This window comes from Ictidomys tridecemlineatus, chromosome 4, assembly GCF_052094955.1.
Source record: "Ictidomys tridecemlineatus isolate mIctTri1 chromosome 4, mIctTri1.hap1, whole genome shotgun sequence".
Classification (NCBI taxonomy): domain Eukaryota; kingdom Metazoa; phylum Chordata; class Mammalia; order Rodentia; family Sciuridae; genus Ictidomys; species Ictidomys tridecemlineatus.
Window position 1 is genome coordinate 90,665,774 of NC_135480.1, and position 18,678 is coordinate 90,684,451.

An 18,678-nucleotide genomic window follows, 5' to 3' on the forward strand; every position below is an offset into this window, starting at 1 on the left:
TGGGGGGAAATTCTTTCCCCAGCATGCTAGCTTGCTTCTATTATTAAGGTTCAGTGTTAAAGGTAGAAAGGCAGACAGTTGAAATATGTTCTCAATTTCTGGAATCAACTGACCAGGACAAAGTGGCATAACTGCATGTCTATCAGTAGTCCAAGGGACTTTATTCGAAATCTTAAAATACTGGGGTCTTTCAAAAGAGGGGAAAGACTTGCCATTGGTCAGTACGTTTTTGGCAACAGATCCCATCAAATACAACACAAAGATTCTTTATGTATGATCTCAATCTGAGACAGATTCAGAAGTATGATGACATAAATCTCAAAGATGTGTCCACGATTTTGTCTTATGTAGAGTTACAAGCCCTCTGGGGCTCTAAATGACACACTGGAGTTTCCAAATCAAATGGGCCTGTTGTTTGTGGCTATGATTTTTCACACTGAGTGAGTGACCTAAGCATTTTGTCATAAAGGAGTTTTTAAAAAGTCTTAAATAAGCGTCCTTCCTGGCTTTCCAAAGTCATGAGAGACATAGTAATCACAATACACATAAATGAATTTTAATACACTCCTTCAATAGGAACAACAGTTCTTTTGAAAATTAATCACACTGGACTGATGGATTGGATTTTAGTAGGTTCCCATTTTGTTACTTCAAGCTTTTGGCACTTCTTTCACTCTTCCTGGTTCTTACTCTGTTCTTGCAGGCCTCAGCAGAAGTCTCCTGGGTTAGTGGGATTATGACTCAGAGGCCTTGCAGGAAAAGTTTAGGTTCTAAAACAAATTAGAGTAAGTCCTTGACTGTTTTTTATTGTTTTTCTTTTAATCATCCCTGGAGATGATTAGATTTAAGTAACTACAAGTAAGCTGACTTAATTTCTGTTTAGGGTTCACCTTGGTTTGAATTACCTTTATTAGTCTTTTTTTTGGGGGGGGGGGAGTGGCTACTAAACCCAGAAGTGCTTTACCACTGAGCTACATTGCCAGCCCTTTATTTATTTGTTCGTTTTAAATTGTGAGACAGGTCTCAAAACTTTAGGGTCTTGCTAAATCGCTTAGGGCCTTGCTAAATTGCTGAGGCTGGCCCTAAACATGTGATCCTCCTATCTCAGCCTCCTGAGCCACTTGGGATTACAGTTTTCTGGGCTGCACCCCCAGAAAACTACCTTTATTAATTTAACTTAATTCGTGGTTAATTACAAAGTCTTGGTTCTGTTACAGTAGACAGCACACCCAATTCAGGAAATACAAGGTGTGATGTCCTTAGTTCAGTGGACAAATACATGAGAGAGTTTCCAGAAACAAAAATAATAACAAAAAAGAATTATTAATTCAAAAAGTCAAACTAATATTATTTGTTTTTAAAAATTCATATGTTGAACAGCTTAGGCAGTACATACAAGAGTATTTATGGAGTGTCAATTATTTTTCAGGCATGATTTTAAAAATCAAAGTGCAGGAAGAGATATTGAGCAACTCCATTCATCCTTCCATCTTCAGTCAGTTCTATAATTTACATCCTACAGCATGGAAGAAGTCCTTGGTATTATTTATTACAAATTACCTCAATTTATTCATGAAGGTAGGTGGAGAGAAAAATATTCTATACACATAATATTTGGTGTGTAATTAACTCCTTTCAAATATGTCGAATCAAATCACCTTCAGGGACTTTCATCTCACTTAGATGGAAAGCAAACAGCCTTACCTTACCCTTCCAGGAGCAGGTAATCCCTACACCCCTCTGATCCATCCCTTCTCTGATCTCAGGTCTTCTACTCTTCTTTCTATTTATTTATTTATTTTGGTGATTCTTAGTTTTACATGACAGTAGAATCCATTTTTTTAAAAATTATATAAATACAGAATATATCTTATTCTAATTAGGACCCCATTCTTGTGGGTGGGCGTGATGGTGGGATTCATTTAGGTGTTTTCATATGTGTACATAGGAATATTATGTTAGATTTATTTTACTGTCTTTCTTATTCCTGTCCCCCCTTCCTTTCATTCCCCTTTGTCTAATCTACTGAACTTCTCTTTTTCCCCTCCTCCTTTTATTATGGTTTAGCTTTTCTTTATCCTATATTCAGTTTAACCACCTTGCCCCCTACCTTTTCCTGGGACCCACCCAAGTATGCTCCCGTCTCAAGGAATTTGCACTTATCCCTGTGTCTAGAAAATTCTTCCTTCAAATATCTCACATTATTTGCTTTTTCCCTTTCATTTGATCTGGAATCAATGATGATCCTTTTTCCATAGAGACCTTCCATGATCAAGCCACTTAAAATTGCCATCCTGGGGTCCAGCTCCGCCTCAAACACTTCCTGCTTTACTTTTCATGATGACATTGGTCACGTCTGGGCTTGAGCTAGCATTTCCTTCATTATTTCTTTACTTAGATTGACATGAATTGGAATGTAAACCTGGGAAGGCAAGATTTTGTTTTCTTCCCTGTTGTATCTCCAGTGCCTAAAACAGTGTCTGGCCATGATTAGCATTGAGTAAGTACTTGTTAGAGGCTTTGTGAGGCAGAGACAGACAAATATGGTATGGTCTCACTTTTATGTGGACTCTAAAATTGTTGAACTCATAGAAATGAAGAAGAATTGTGATTACCAAGGATGGGGATAAGGAAAATGTAGAGATATTGGTCAAATGATATAAATGTTAAATTATAAAATGACTAAGTTCTGGGGATCATATGCAAAATATGGTGACTATACTTAACAATACGGTGTTGTACACTTGAAAGTTGCAAAGATAATAGATCTTAAGTGTTCGCATCATAAAAGTAAATTATATTTGTTACATGTGAGATGGTACATGTGTTAACTAACTTGATTATTATAATAGTTTCAAAATGTAAATATATAACAAATCTTCTTACTGTATGCCTTAGATATGTACACTTTCATTTGTCAATTACACTTCAATAAAGCTGTGGGGGAAAATTCATCCTCTAATATATGGCCAGTATTAATAGTTGTAGGCCCATAGTAGTCCCTTTATTAGTATCAAATGAATAAATTAATGAATGAAAAACATTCTCATCCTTCCCCCCCCAAAAAACCCCACAACCTTGTGGAATAGCTCAAATCTGACTATTGTTCAAAAATATCTTTATTTTGCTACTATGCTTATGATTGTTTATGATTTTAATAATAAAATAATTTGAAAATTTAAAAAAATATGTTTCTGGGTAGATCTTGTGATTGGGGATAGCAGTTTGAATTCATTCTATCTCTGTACATGGTTTCATGGCCTCAGATAAAGCATCAACATTGTTAGCAGCAATGTTACTCTCCAAGTAACAGAAAATTATGACGTATATGACAAAAGCCAAGGTAATGACAAACTTTCTTGGATATTTTTCTTTTTGAACTGATCTTTATAAGTAGAAAGAGGAAGTTGACAGAACAAGAATGAAGATAGCATGCATATGTCTTATTAATTAATTATTAATACAAGCCCTGCCTAAATCCTAAAACTGATTTGAAAAATGTGGAATAATTATTTTAATAATACAAGAAATGGGAGGTCAAAAATTTTTAAACATATTATTAGAAAACTTTTTTGTATATTCATGCCTTTGATGATGAACCACATAATTACACAAAAAATTAAACTATGTTAGGCATGTCACGGGCCCCTACAAGTTCATTCATGGATCCCAGTGTAAAACATTTCTGACATAGGAAGATGCAAAAATATAACCCAAGTAAAAGCTAATTTAATTATTGTGATTCAGCATTGAATTCTACCAGAAACTACCAACAAATAAAGGAAAGAAAGAAAGAAAAAAAGAAAGAAAGAAAGAAAGAAAGAAAAAAAAAAAAAGAAAGAAAGAAAGAAAGAGAAAGAGAAAAGGGCTGGATACAATGGTACTTGCCTATAGTCCCAGCTACTCAGGAGGCTGAGCCAGGAGTTCAACCCAGCTTGGGCAACATAATGAGATACAGCCTATTATAAAAAGTAAAGAAAAGAAGGACAATGAATGATAGAAAAAAATGAAACAAGTCTTGGAAAAGTGACAGTTATGCACCTGAGCTATGCCTCAGGCTGTGTGAGGTCTTTAGAATCTATGTTACTGAATTTCCTTAACACTATTCTTTTTTCCCCATAATCAAAACCTGGGTGAAAAATTGAGACTCAAGTAGGAGATTATTATTATATACCTTATCAAATCAAACATAATTATATTATTTTGGTGGATTAACGGGAATGACTGAATTGATGGTCAAGCTTCCCACAAGGAAACAACTTCACTGTGGATCATCAGCGTCACTTTCTGCTCAGCGAGCAACCTCCTGCAAGCCGCCCTTTCCTTGGCAGGCTGCCCCACATCTCTAAACAAGCAACACAAAGATACACTGTCTGAGCAGAGCTGAAAGCTGCAGTAACCTCATACCAACCTGGATATTTTGCATCCACAAAAATATGAATTTGGACTTTGCACTAACCATTTTTTTCTTTCTTCTCCTTCTTTTTTAATTTTCCTATTTCAAGGATGGATGTAGCAAATCTACAGACAAGGGCATGTTAATCCTTTCAAGCCTGGGTCTAGCTTATTGGTACCACCCTGAACTGGGAGCAGGACAAGATGCCGGGGCTCACATCAGCATCAATCCAGGATGCTCCTTAGACAAGGTTATTGTTGTACACATTTTACATACGAGGGAACAAAGAGCAGAAATGGAATTTGAATCCAGGTCTCCACAGTTTCAAAAGGCTAAGATATTTTTCACTTTATTATTATGAAAATACATTTGTCAATGAGGAAAGACACATTTAGGTGTTTTGTTTTGTTTTGTGATACTAAACTGGAAGAACAGAAAGACAGAACTTTCTAGTCTTATGAAACAAGGGATTTCATGTTTCATGTGTCTTCCTTTTCCTAGGCAGATTACAGCTATAATACTTGGGAACCTTATTAAGGGTTTAATAAATATTTCCATCTGGGAGGTCTCATTGGGCAGTTAATTTGTGAGTGATTTAATGATAGATGCTGTGTTTTTATTTTTGATAGGTTTTCTCCCATATCAAACTGTCCTCCTTGTGTACATAGGGCACTCAGAAAAGTTACTGACTAGCTACGCTTAGGTCATTTTAGATGACTCAGAATCCAACCTATTTTTAAATAACCTAGAAATTTTACTTATGTTTGGAAAAGGCCTTGAGAAATCCAGACACTTAACTATAAATCCATAACAGACAACACGCATATTAATAGCTAATATTAATTGAGCACTTACTGAGCTTCAGGCTGTGTTGTAAGTACTCTTCATGAATTTCTTTAATCTTCTTAACAAATATTTAAATTAAGAGCCATTATTGTCTCCATGAGAAAAATGAGGCACAGAGCTTCTTTCTAAACCATCTGTTAACTTAGCCAGTTCTGTTAAATTTTACTCTAAACACCTCAGTCAAAACCATCCAATCAAACTGGAAAATAGAAACAATCTGAAATCTATTTCCAAATGGCCAGAGTAGAACCTTTTGAAATAGTGTAATTTCAGCTTTTTTTGCTAAGACCCCAGTTTCAGATTCAGGTAATGAGGAGACTGTGTAGAACTCATTCACCGTGTCAAACTGGCTTGTCAACATTTTTCTTTCCAGGTGTTTGATCTCTTTCTAAGTGGACTTCCAAAGATCAATCAAAAGTAAAGAAACTGAAGGATAAATCTTTTAGGGGACTTTGAGATAACAGCATTGTTATCTCATGTGTTATGTACCCTTACATTATTGTGACAAAATATGCGATAAAAACAACTTATACGGAGGAAACGTTTATTTTGACTCATGATTTCAGAGGTTTGTCAAACCCACTGCTTTTGGGCCTTTGATGAAGCTGAACATCATGATGGAGTAAGGTTGTTCAATTCAGGGCATCCAGGAGATAGAAAGAGGCCAGGGTCAAGGGCGTGCCCCTGAAATGACATAACTTCCTCTCATTAAGCCCTACCTCCTAATATTTCCACCACTTGCCAATAGCACCACAGGTTGGGTACCAAATTGGAAACACATGGATCTTTGGGGGACACTCCAGAACCAAACTTCAGCACTGACAGATGATGTGTATCCTCTGGAGGATCAGAATCAGGAGCTTTACACAAAAAGGGCAATTGTCATGTTACATGCTTGATTTCAAAGGATTTGGCATTTTGTTCTATTAAGAAGAAATCATTAGTGAGCGCAACCTTTTGATATTAGCATATCTTACAAAACTCATTAGTGCTTAAATTCAGCATTCTTACACTGTAAAAACATCGTCTTCATTTTTTGCTTAAAAAAATGTAAAGGAGAGAGAAAGAGTTCAATCATAACTGTACTTGGCTTCACGTGAGACACAAGCTTGAGTGCTCTATCCACCCACTGGTGTTCCATTTACGGACACAGAAACAATTTAGGACCTGTGATATCTTTTCAGTTTTACTGATTTCTAAGAAAATTGTTGGGCATACTCAGGAACTGATGTTGCAGAGTGTTAGTTTTTAACAGTTTCTGAAATTATTTTGGGTGCTTTCTGGCTATGTCTAATTTATTTAGCAATTTATGTATTAATCCACGCACTGCAGGGACAGCTTTGTCCCAGCAGACAGGAGCAGCAGACCCTCAGCTGCCTCCTCACAACAATCATAAGTAGAACTGTAGAGGATGCCCTGGGGTTGGGCTGAGGGTAGGAATGGGAGCATGGGAGAAGTGGGGAGGGCTGAACTCTGGAGTGGAGCTAAATAGAGATCGATCTGCTAGTGACAGAAAGAGCAAAGATTAAGTGAAGAAAGAGGTGACAGAAAAGTCACTGGGTAGAGAGACACTGGCACAACCGCTGTGCAGATTCATGGGTAAAATAATCGAGCTTTTGGTGATGCAAGTTCAAAAGAGCATTGTCAAGCTTTGAAATTGTGTCAGCTTGAAGCATTGCTAGGATGAGTTTTGTAATAGTTTGTGATTGCTTCTCTATAGCCAATTCAATATTAGGAGAAAATGAATTCGCGTTTCGAGAGAGACACGTATCAAATTATAATTGTAAGATGTCTGGTAATTTAGTTTTTAAGCATAAGAAGAGTAAATTACTTTAAAAATGGACCCAGGATTTTGCTTTTATTCAGGTATTATGAGACCAACAGATCGGGAGACAATTGTCATGAAAAAGCTCATTACTCACAATTGGATTTGAGAGGAGGGAAATGCCATGTCACACAAGATCACAGCAGAGGATACCGAGGTTAGTTGCAGGCAATGAGATTGGAGTACTGCAAAAAAAAAAAAAAAAAAAAAAGTAGGGGTTTTCAGGGGAGGGAACCAGCAAGGCAGGCTAAGCAGACCAAGTGGGTTTAGGATGGGGTAGTTTAAATAATTCCAGAGGGCTGAAGGTGTGGGGGCTGCCCCTCTCTGTCTGTGGTCTAATTATGGGATGATTGGCAGGGGAATAGTGTCCCTATAGTATGAAGAGGCAGGTGAGGGGTATGGGCTCCCTGTTTATTAGTTTGCATACAAAGGTGACATGGAGAAATGTCATGTTGTTACCTCTAAGAAGCTGTTAACCCTGGGAAGAAGAGTCACTCCCTAGTCAGCAAAGGCTCAGATGTCAAAACATCAGATACAGAAACTAGAACATGTAGTTAATACAGTTAAGTGCAGGGCTCCCATGTTCACTTTCTTAACACATAGAAAAATAGTTCATACTAGCAATAAAAATTGCTATCCTCATACTAAAATCCTCTTGGGGGGATTGGGAGAAGAAAGCCAATATTGCATGGTTGCATGAAGGAAGCATAACAGATTCACTAGGACTTACCCAAATTTGGAGCAACCTTGACCTGGAGAGAACCCGAGTCTCTCTCTTGGTGTTCTGCTGGGTGACCATTGCTGATGGGTGGATTCTGACATGCTGCAGGAACAGTGTGTCTTAATACAAGAGGCTTCAGTAGTGACGTGTTAATTTGGTATGGGCTCTGTTTTTTCAATTTTTTTTTTCTTCCCTAGGGAATTTTTCATGAAGCAAACAAAACAAATCCTATGTTTTTATTATTATAAAAATCATCAAGAAGAGCATGAATGATGATAGAGTTTTAGAGCTAAGGTCTGTCACTTCTTCACTTATCATCTCTCCACTCCCCAGTATCCTATCTTTAAATCATTTGTATAGTGTTAATGTCTATATATTTCAAGTGGTACTTATATATACTCACATGGACAGGTAATACACTCCATTACTATCTAAATTATACTCGTCTTTTCATATACAGCTGGAAGTTTCACTCCTTTTGAATTGTTCATTCATTTGCCTCATGTTAATTGAGTGCCTGCTCTGTGCCAGGATTATTTTAGTAGGAAGCCAAGCACAAAACAAACAAAACAGTTTCTTACATGGTGCTGAAAATCTAAGGATGGAGTCATTTAATTTAAAAAGTAAACAAATTCAGAGTGTTCCAGACAGTGCCATAGAGAAACAAAATAAGGTGGGAGGAATAGAGTGTCAAATAGAAGAGAACTATGGCTATTTTATATAGATTGGCAGGGCAGGCCTTGCTAATAAGGTGAACAGTCTTCCTTGTTGTAAGCTTCCCAACCAGGGGGATATGCCTTGAGATGGGAATCCACTTGGGGTATTCAGAAAAATCAAGGTTGGTATGACTAAAATAAAATAACAGAAAGAGGGAAAAAAATTGAGATAAAATCAGAGGGTGATGTGTGGCACCTTGTCCATTTGGTGTTTCTATAACAGAATATACATTGTAAGTAATTTATAAAGGAAAGTCCTATAGTCATCCAACATCAACGTGCCAACATGTGTCAAGGGCCTGTGTTGGTCAGTCTTCCATTACTGAGACAAACACCTAAGATATTCAGCTTAAAAAGGAGAACAGTGGATTTTGGCTCAGAGCTTTGGAGGTTTCAGTTCATGGTCAATTGACTTGTTACTCCTAAGCCAGTGGCAAGGCAGTATATGGTGGTGGACTATGTGCGGCAGAAGAAGCTGCTCAGCTCATGGAGGCCAAGAAACAGAGAGACAGGAAATGACCAAGGTCCCAATATCCTTTCTAAGGCCATTTTTCTCAATTATTTACCTTCCTCCTTCTAGGCTTTACTTCCTGAAGGTTCAACCACCTCCCAATAACACTGCAGGCTGGCAACAAAACCTTTTAACACAGGGGCCTTTGGCAGACATTCAAGATTCAAACAGCAGCAGGCCTTTCTGTGTCCTCCCATGTTGGAAAGCAGAAGGTCAAGAGAGTTCACATGTGAGAGAGAGTAAAAGAAGAAGAGAGGGTTCATCTTGCTTACATCACAAATCTACAATTTGACAACTGACCCAGAGCCCTCATGACGTAGTCACTCTTAAAGGTCTCATCTCTCAACAATGTTGCACTGGAGAGTAAGCTTCCAACACATAGGCTTTGGGGGACATTCAAACCATAGTAACTGGGAACTGGGAAAGGAAAATGTTGAGACTTGTAAACTCTTCTTGAGTGAACATGGAAAACTATGGGCAGGTTTTGAACAGAGGAGGAGCAAGGAGAAACTGATATTCTCACAGAATTGTGCTGCTTCTGAAAACAGGTTAAGAGCAGAAATTAGGGGACTTTTGCAATATTTTAGGTGAAGGATGATGGAGGATTGGACCAATGATAAAAGTGGAAGTAAGGAAAAGTGTAAGAGTCCATATTTTGCATGCTGAGGCAGTTGGGTTTTCTGTTAGATCAGAAATGGGATAGAAAAAGAATGATAATTCTAAAATGCAAAGTTATTGACTAAGAAAATGTAAGAATGAAATTTTCACTGCATTGGGGAAGACTTTAGGAGGAGTAATTATGATGCAGGAGGTAAGTGAGGTAGTGAGAAGACTAAGGAGATCAATCTTGGAGCGATTAAATCTGACATTCACATGGAAATGCTGAGTAGGCAGTTAGATCTTCAAGTCCGGAATTCAGATGAAATTGGAAACCACCACAGAAAACTTGGAATGGAACCACCGTTTGACCCAGTTATCCCATTCCTCGGCATACACTCAAAGGACTTAAAATCAGCACACTTCAGTGACACAGCCATATCAATGTTTATAGCACCTCAATTCAAAATAGCTAAGCTATGGAACCAACCCAGGTGCCCTTCAACAGATGAATAGATAAAGAAAATGTGGTATATATACATAATGGAATATTCCTCAACCATAAAAAGAATGACTTTATGAATTCTGTAGGTAAATGGATGACTCTGGAAACTATCATGCTAAGTAAAATAAGCCAATCCCCCCAAAAAACAAGGTCAATTGTTCTTTTTGATAAGCACATGCTACCACACAATAAGGGGGAGGGGACAGGAAGAATAGAAGTTCAGTGGATTAGATAAAGGGACATAAAGGGAAGGGAAGGGTTTGGAATAGGAAAGACAGTAGAACATGGTATGACTTTACTTATGTTCTCATATGAATACTCCACAGTGAATCTCCACATCATGTACAATCACAAGACTAGAATCCTAATTAGAACAAGATACACTCCATGTATATATAATATGTCAAAATATATACTCTACTGTCAGATATATCTAAAGAAAGCAAATAAAAATTTTTAAATAAATAAAAATGAAAGAAATTGGAAACCATATAGGTACTATTTATAGTTATGGGACTGAAGAGCATCACATAGGTATTGAGCACTATTCACAACAGCCTGAATGTGGAAATAATCTAAATATCCATTGACATAGAGGAGGGCCAAAGACCAAGGACCAAGGATCTGGAAACAGCATTAGATGGAGTACAGTAGATGGAAAGAAATGAGGAAAAGAGATAGAAAAGGATTGGTCAGATACTTGACCAGGGCCAATTTAGGAAAGTATTTACAAAAGGAGGGAACAATGGAAAATGTTGCACTTAAGACAATTTAGATAAGGAAAATGAATTGACCATAGGATTTCGCAATGTGGAGATTTAGGGGAACCTTGAGAATAGATATTTTCAGTGGGTGTAGGATTTAATGTGTGTTTGGAGAGTTCAAGAGAGAATTAGGGAAGAAATATGGAACACAGTCTTATACTTTTGGGTTGAATTTTGCTGTAAAAGCAGATATAGGATGGTAGATGAACTACAACATGGAATAAAGAGAAACTGTACAAAATCTTCCTTTACTATTCTGGACCATGTTTCTCTTTCTCTATAATTGGCTCAGCAGAGTTGCTCAGTACCCATTGGGAAAAAAATATGGATATGTTTTGACATATGCTACATTATACTGCTTTGACATTATATCATGGATGTTTTTATTGGTTAATCAATTCCGGATTGAGAACTACTACTCTAACATCTTACATTTGTAGCATTAACAAAGTGCAGACTAAAACTCTACATGGTATACATATTTTGCATATAATCCTCTTAGCCAGTCCTGGAACAAATGAAGATGGATTTGTTTACCTGCCTATCTTCCTCCATAGTCTGTGATTTCACATTGCTAAGGCCCATGTCTTGATGGTCTCTATATTTTTAGTACACAAACACTACCTAAAGTTTGAGACTTTTAATGTTGATTGGCAAACATGAATTAACAAATGAATGAATAGCAAGTAGTACAGAGGTCTCTGCTGAACATTATCACCATCTAAAAACATACAAACTTCATAAAGAACAATTCCTTGAACTATCAGAGACTTATTGCTAATGGTAATACAAGTGGGATAAAACCTGGTAAAAAGCCATTTATGGAACTCAAATAGATCTTACAGACTTGAACTGGTTGTGTGAATATCAAAAATAAGGAAAAGTGATTTTTAGCCTCTTAACTCTCAGAGATTATTTTCTTTAAATTTGTCATACTTTGAAAATGTGGCTAATCTATTAAGTACTTAATTATTATAATTCACTTGTTCTTCACATTTCACTGACCATAATGATTTAATTTATTATTAAGAAGAACATCGCTCACTGTGGTTAGAATTTCATTATGGTCCAACACTAATAAATCATGTGCTATTAAAGTTTAATACCACCAAATCTTCAAATTAAACAAAATCAGCACTTGTATCCAGTGTTGGTTCCATGGTGACAGTTTTGCTGTGAAGTCTGCCTTGTGGCTTTGTGGCCAACTGACACTCAATTCAAGAGAATGAGTTCAAGATGCTTATTCAGAGTTAAGCTTAAGGCTAGATATTCAAACTCCACAGAAACCTAATACTAAGTCAGGAATTCTTTTTCAAAGTAGAAGAATTTTTTTTCCAGTGAGGGTGTAACTTTGCTGTAAAATCTTACAAAATACTGAGATTCCTTTAATGATACTTGTTCCCTATAACATTCAATTTGCTCCAGACACTTCTGCCTAACAGGTCTGCAGGTTCTTAAGTCCCAGTATAGGGCTAATAACATACACTACAGCCTGAAACTGGAAGAGTGGTCCTTTTACATGGGGCCCAATGCCATGCTCTTCCCCTCAGCTTAACTAAATTTTAGACAGGTTTCTTCTTGACGAAGGAATCCTGACTTACCTTTTCTTAGAACATATACTTTCAAAAAAATTGCCATGGTAAATTCTTTCTCTGACCCTCTGAGATGTTAACCTCTCCAACCTTCTGCCAGCTTTACAACCCAGAAAAGGTTTTCTCAAGGACCTGGGAACCATCCCTTCTAAATGTAACCATTGATAGAGATAGCACCCCTATCTCCTAGTCCCTGTGGAAGGGTTAGAGCCAATGTGTGATGATAAAGCAACTATTAGCAGACAGCTTACTCACACTGAACAATGTCTTCCCTGTGCTTCCTCCAGTCTCCCAGTACTTTTTCACTAGCTCATTCAACTTCTTTTTATTATTTGTTATTTTTAATGATACATGATAATAGAATGCATTTTGATATATCATATATACATGGAGCATGACTTCCTATTCATATGTGGAGTTACACTGGTTTTGTATTTATATATGAACATAGAAAAGTTACATCCAATTTATTCTACTGTCTTTCCCATTCCCATCCCCCTCCCTACCCTTGTCCCCACCACCACATACAATCCAGTGAACCTCTACTCTCCCCCAGTTCCCACCACCTATTGTGAGTCAGCATCCACATATTAAAGAGAATATTCAGCCTTTGGTTTGGGGGGATTGGCTCATTTCACTTAGAATGATAGTCTCCAGTTTCATCCATTTACCAGCAAATGCCATCATTTCATTCTTCTTTATGGGCAAGTAACATTTCATCATGTATATATACCACATTTTCTTTATCCATTCATTGGTTGAAGGGCACCTAGTTTGGTTTTATAGCTTAGCTATTGTGAATTGAGCTGCTATGAAAATTGTTGTGGCCTCATCACTGTATTATGCTGATTTTGAGTCCTTTGGGTATAAACCGAGGAGTGGAATAACTGGGTCAAATGGTGGTTCCACTCCAAGTTTTTCTAAGGAATCTCCATACTGCTTTCCAGAGTGGTTGCACCAATTTTCAGTCCCATCAGCAATGTATGTGTACCTTTTTCCCACATTCTTGCCAACATTTATTGTGATTTGTATTCTTGATAATTGCCATTCTGGCTAGGAAGAGGTGAAATCTCAGTATAGTTTTAATTTGCATTTCTCTAATTGCTAATGATGTTGAACACTTTTTCATATATTTGTTGGCCATTCATATTTCTTCTTCTGTAAAGTGTCTGTTTCTTTTCCCATTTATTAACTGTCACTCAACTTTTAAACATGGGAATTCAGTTTAATTTTTCTCCTCTATTGCAATAGTCTTGAATAAAGTCATCTTTGAGTTCAATCTTTCTCTCCTGTTGAAGTAGACTTGAATAAAATCTCCCTTGTATGTTTAATACTCCATCTGATGCAAATTTTCTTTAATACCACGTTGAGCTTATGGGTTATTTGATAAATGGTCCAAAGCAGTACCACCAAATGTGAATGTCACTTAAAAAAATATGTAGTGTAATTTTTTTTTTTTGCTCCTTGTGAGAGCATATTAAACCCAGAATCTTTGGAAAGTTCATACATATTGATAAATTCTGCTCAAGGTAAAATTATGCCCCTTCCTCCTTTGTCTAAAATCCTCAGGGTTTATTCCTATATATTTCCTAAATTTCTACTGATATAAATTAATCAAATTATTCAGTTCTTTGAGTAAATATTCTCTGTATAGAAGGACTAGACACTTACTTGCTCCTCTAGATACATTTGTTCTGACTCTGGATAGAAGATGATGAAGAAGATGAAGATGACTGTCCTTCTTATACACAAAGACAGTTGACATTCTTGGGCATGACACTTATGGAAGGTGAATTTTTTAAAGAGTTTTCAATCAAGAAAACATCATAGCAATCATACAGAGGACAAAGGTGTGGCAAGCCATCCATGGGCAGTGTGTGTGTGATCTACAAGCATGAGTACATGAGTGGATTGGACTGACGTGGCCTCTCTGCTTGGGCTGGCGATGTATGTGTCCTTTTCCCTCCCTCTGCCTATGATCCCCTCACAGCACATGAGATGGGAGTGGCCTTCCAAGATGTCAGTCAATGTGCCCACTGCAAGACATCAGGAAGCTAGACTCCACCCCCTGAAACCTGACCCCTTGCCTCATGTGGGGTGGAACTTTCTTACGTCTTCTCCTCAAAAAAAGGGCTTGAGGACATGCTGCTCCCTCTCTTTCTTGCCTGCCTTGCCCACTCCTCCTTGTGGAAGCTGTGGTGAGGAACCATCACTGAACCCAAAGAGAAAGGTATATTGTCTCTCTGTGTGATTATTTCATGCCAGCCCAGTTCACCTGGAGTGACCCTGACTGATTTCGTCATGTGTGGAGGCACAAAGGGTTGTTTCTGCTGACAAAAGTGTTCCTTTAGGGGGATTTCAGGGTATTTAGATTTATCTGAATTTATCCAAATCACAGGCCTACTCTTTCACAATGAAGGTCCCACTTTTCATTTTTGATTCATAGGAAACAAAGATTCATCACTAAATAATAGAAATAGTATCCAAATCTGTAAAGGAAACAAAAATATGAAGAAGCCTAGAAAGCCTGTAAATTCTCCTTATTTTGTAGGGAAGCAACTCTATATTCAAGTCGCTTTTAATTTTAAAATTGCATCAGCCCTTTTTTTAAAGTGTAGGGTAGTCATAAACTATCCTACTTTCAACCATGTCTTGAAGCAAGAATTCTAAACCAAAGTTCGGTATTTTCTTAGCTCTCAGTGCAGTATGAAGCAGATATCCTACTCCACAGTGTTACTATTCTTATTTATATGGTAATTTTCTGACTGATGTTTCATTTAAAGGACACATTTGATTCATAGGAAACACAGGTTGTAATTTTTAAGAATCATTTTGTCACCTTAGGGCTGAGACTACTTGTGATCTTTTCACTTTCTATCGTGGTTTGGATGAGAGGTGTCCCCCAAAAGCTCATGTGTGAGACAATGCAAGAAGGTTTACAGGAGAAATGTTTGGTTTGTGAGCGCCTTAACCCAATGAGAGAATTAATTCCTTGATGGGGATTAACTAAGTGGTAACTGAAGGCAGGTAGGGTGCAACTGGAGGAGGTGGGCATTGAGGACATGGCTTTGGGATATATATATTTTTTTATCTGGTGAGTGGAGTCAGTCTCTCTCTCTCTGCTGTCTGACCATCATGTGAGCTACTTCCCTCCCTACCGCTCTTTTGTCCTGATATTCTGCCTCACCTCAAGCCCCAAGGAAAGGAGCCAGCTGTCTATGGACTGAGACCTCTGAAACTGTGAGCCCCCAAATAAATTTTTCCTCCTCTTCAGTTGTTCTGGTTGAAAAACCTGACTAAAATACTATCAACACCTGGATTCTCATTGCCTTCAGACACAAGCAAGTGAGGTAATGAAACAAAAACTGAGAATGCTCACAGAAAATTCACAAATAATTAAGGCAAATGATCCTAGAAGGAATTGTATAGTGTAAAAATTAGTGAATAATAATACTAAATTTTTAGGTAAATTTAAATAAATAATTTGTGAACAATAATAATACTAATCATTAATTTAAAAAAAAAAACCACACAAAATACTGAGCAATAGTATCAAGTAAACCAGAAAAAGGGTGATTAGAATTTTAATCTAATGTCCTGTCACTATTTGGCAAGCTATGTTCTTAATTACTTTTAGATTTTACTAATTATACATGACAATGTTTGAAAGCTTGGGGACATTTTCCAACACTAATAAGAAATTCTTCAATTCTCTGGATGTCTACTCACTGGGTGTCCAAAAATTCAATTCCATTCAACTGCATTCAGTTCTGTCACTATCTGGGTCCACAGATTTAAAGGTTCTGTCTACGATACTGTCCCACTTCAGTTGCTAGTTGCAATGTCAGACCTTCCAACTGGCTATACATCAGAGATTTCTATAAACCAGAGATTTCTGAGATCTACTTACAAGTTTGATAGTTTGCTAGAATGAATGTGTTCCTAAGTCCCTTCATGGTCAATGGTCACTTGGCTACCTTGTTGCGGGGGGGGGGGGCGGGGGGGGGGCAGAGACGCAAAATCAACACACAGACTCCGGGAGCTGGTGAGAGAGCTGGCTAAGACCCACCTCAGATCGTTGTCCAGTAGCTCAGTTTATTTTTGGAATACACACAACTCTTATAGGGGTTGAGTGGGGCCTGCCTGTCAATCATACATAAGCAAGATAATATCCATAAGCCAATCATCTTCTGCCTAACGTAACCGCACTGTGAGGAAACTCTAAATATTGCTGTCGTGGCAGAAAGCAATCTGAAAGGGTCTTTGGCCCTTACTGAGTCAGGGGTTTCATGCCCTGAAGCCCCTGACTCTCGGTTTCCTGGCCAGGAAGTCTGGCAAGGCTAACCATAAGCGCTGAGTATGTGGTTTCACCCCATCCTGCAGGCGCTCCTGTCAGGCCTGAAGGAAGGTGAATATTTCAAGCACTTCTGAGCTGCTCGTAGCTGCGACTGAAAGTTATTCCAACACTAAAATAGCTCACAGAACTCTGGGAAGTATTATACTTACATTCATCAGTTTATTGTAAAGAATGCAACTCAGTGACACCAGATGAGAGTTACACACAGGGTAAGATGTGGGGTGATGTGTGGAGCTTCCACATTCTTTCAGAACCAACCCAGAAGCTCATTGCATCATTGCAGAGACTTAGTCTCTGCTTCCACAAGTATATAGGTCCAAAAGTTCCAACCCTCTAATCACACTTGCTCTTTCTATCGGGCAGCCCCATCTCGGGGCTATCCCAGAGCCCCATCCTAAGTCACCTGGTAAGTATAAATTCTGTGTTCTAGAAAGGGTTCATCAACGATAACACATGCTATTCTTATCATTCAGGACATTCAAGGGTTTTGAGCTCTGCACCAGAAAATAGAACAAAGACTAAATATGTTTGTTTGTTTGTGTATATTAGACCACAAAGATTCATCACTAAATAATAGAAATAGTATCCAAATCTGTAAAGGAAACAAAACTATGAAGTGAAGGGTAGGGTATTGTTTTTCTCAATCCTCACAAAATCATAGTCCAGAAAGAATTCTATAACAAAAGACAGATTAAGAAGAGAAAAAACAAGTAAGTGTATAAACGCAAGCAGTGCATATCATGTGGGAGAAACCTCAGTTCAAAGGTGACATGGTGTCGGAGCTTGTGTAATATCTTCAGCCAAGAGCAGTAAGCTTTAGAGAAGTGACAGCACAAAGAAGAGAGCTGCCCCAGGCTTCTCAAGGTGGAAAACCACAGGAGGGAGTACAACCCTGTGCCATCATCCCTGAGCACCAAGGACAGCGTTGTAGGGAAGAAGGTATATCCTGCTTTTAGGCAAGAAAGTGGGGACAGCAGGCAGGAGGACCTTCATCTTTCTGAATCTCTGCATTGCTTTTAGCCAAGTGAAGGAGAGCAGAGAGCTCCCCGGCCTTTTCAGTGTTCACAGCTCAACAATCCTTTATAATTGGGGCGGGGAGATATTTTGGTTTCCTTCAGAATCAGACACACATGCTTCAATCAATCCAGTAAGGCAAGAAAAGGGAGGAAGAGACATGTAAACAATAAGGAAAATAGTGCTATCTTAGATAGTAGAAATACGTCCAAATACGTCACTAATTACAGTAAACATAAGAAAACTAAGCTCGCTAATTAAAACAGAAAGATTATCATATGGATTGGTAAAATAAGCAGCCATGCTCTGTTTAAGGAACACACAAATGTAAAGACTCAGAAAATTTGGAAGCAAAAGGACGAAAACAAAATATGACAAATACTGCATAAAGAAAGATTCAGTTGCTTTATTCAGATCAGATAAAATAGACTTTAAGGAAAGAGCAAACATTAAAGGACATTGCTACATAATTATAAAAAGGTTTCAATTGAATGGCAAGATACAATACTAAGCATATGATTTTAAAATAAGATAGTCTCAAAATATATAAGAAACGTTGATGAATTGCAGGAAAACCAGGCACATTGGTTATGCTGGGATATGTCAGTGCAGGTACCACAGCTCCACTTAGCACAGCTCTCAGATTCAGCTCCATGACCTGGGATGGGCCTGGGCTTAGCAGCTAGATCCCAGAGCCAGTGTCAGCCTTTGCTTTCAGAGAGCTCCCTGCCCCTGATTCTATTCAGTTTGCTGTTTCTTTTCTTTTTTCTCTCTCTCTTTCATTTGAATTACCTTCTGACAATTTTCCTTACTATCCTAGTAATTTATTTGAAT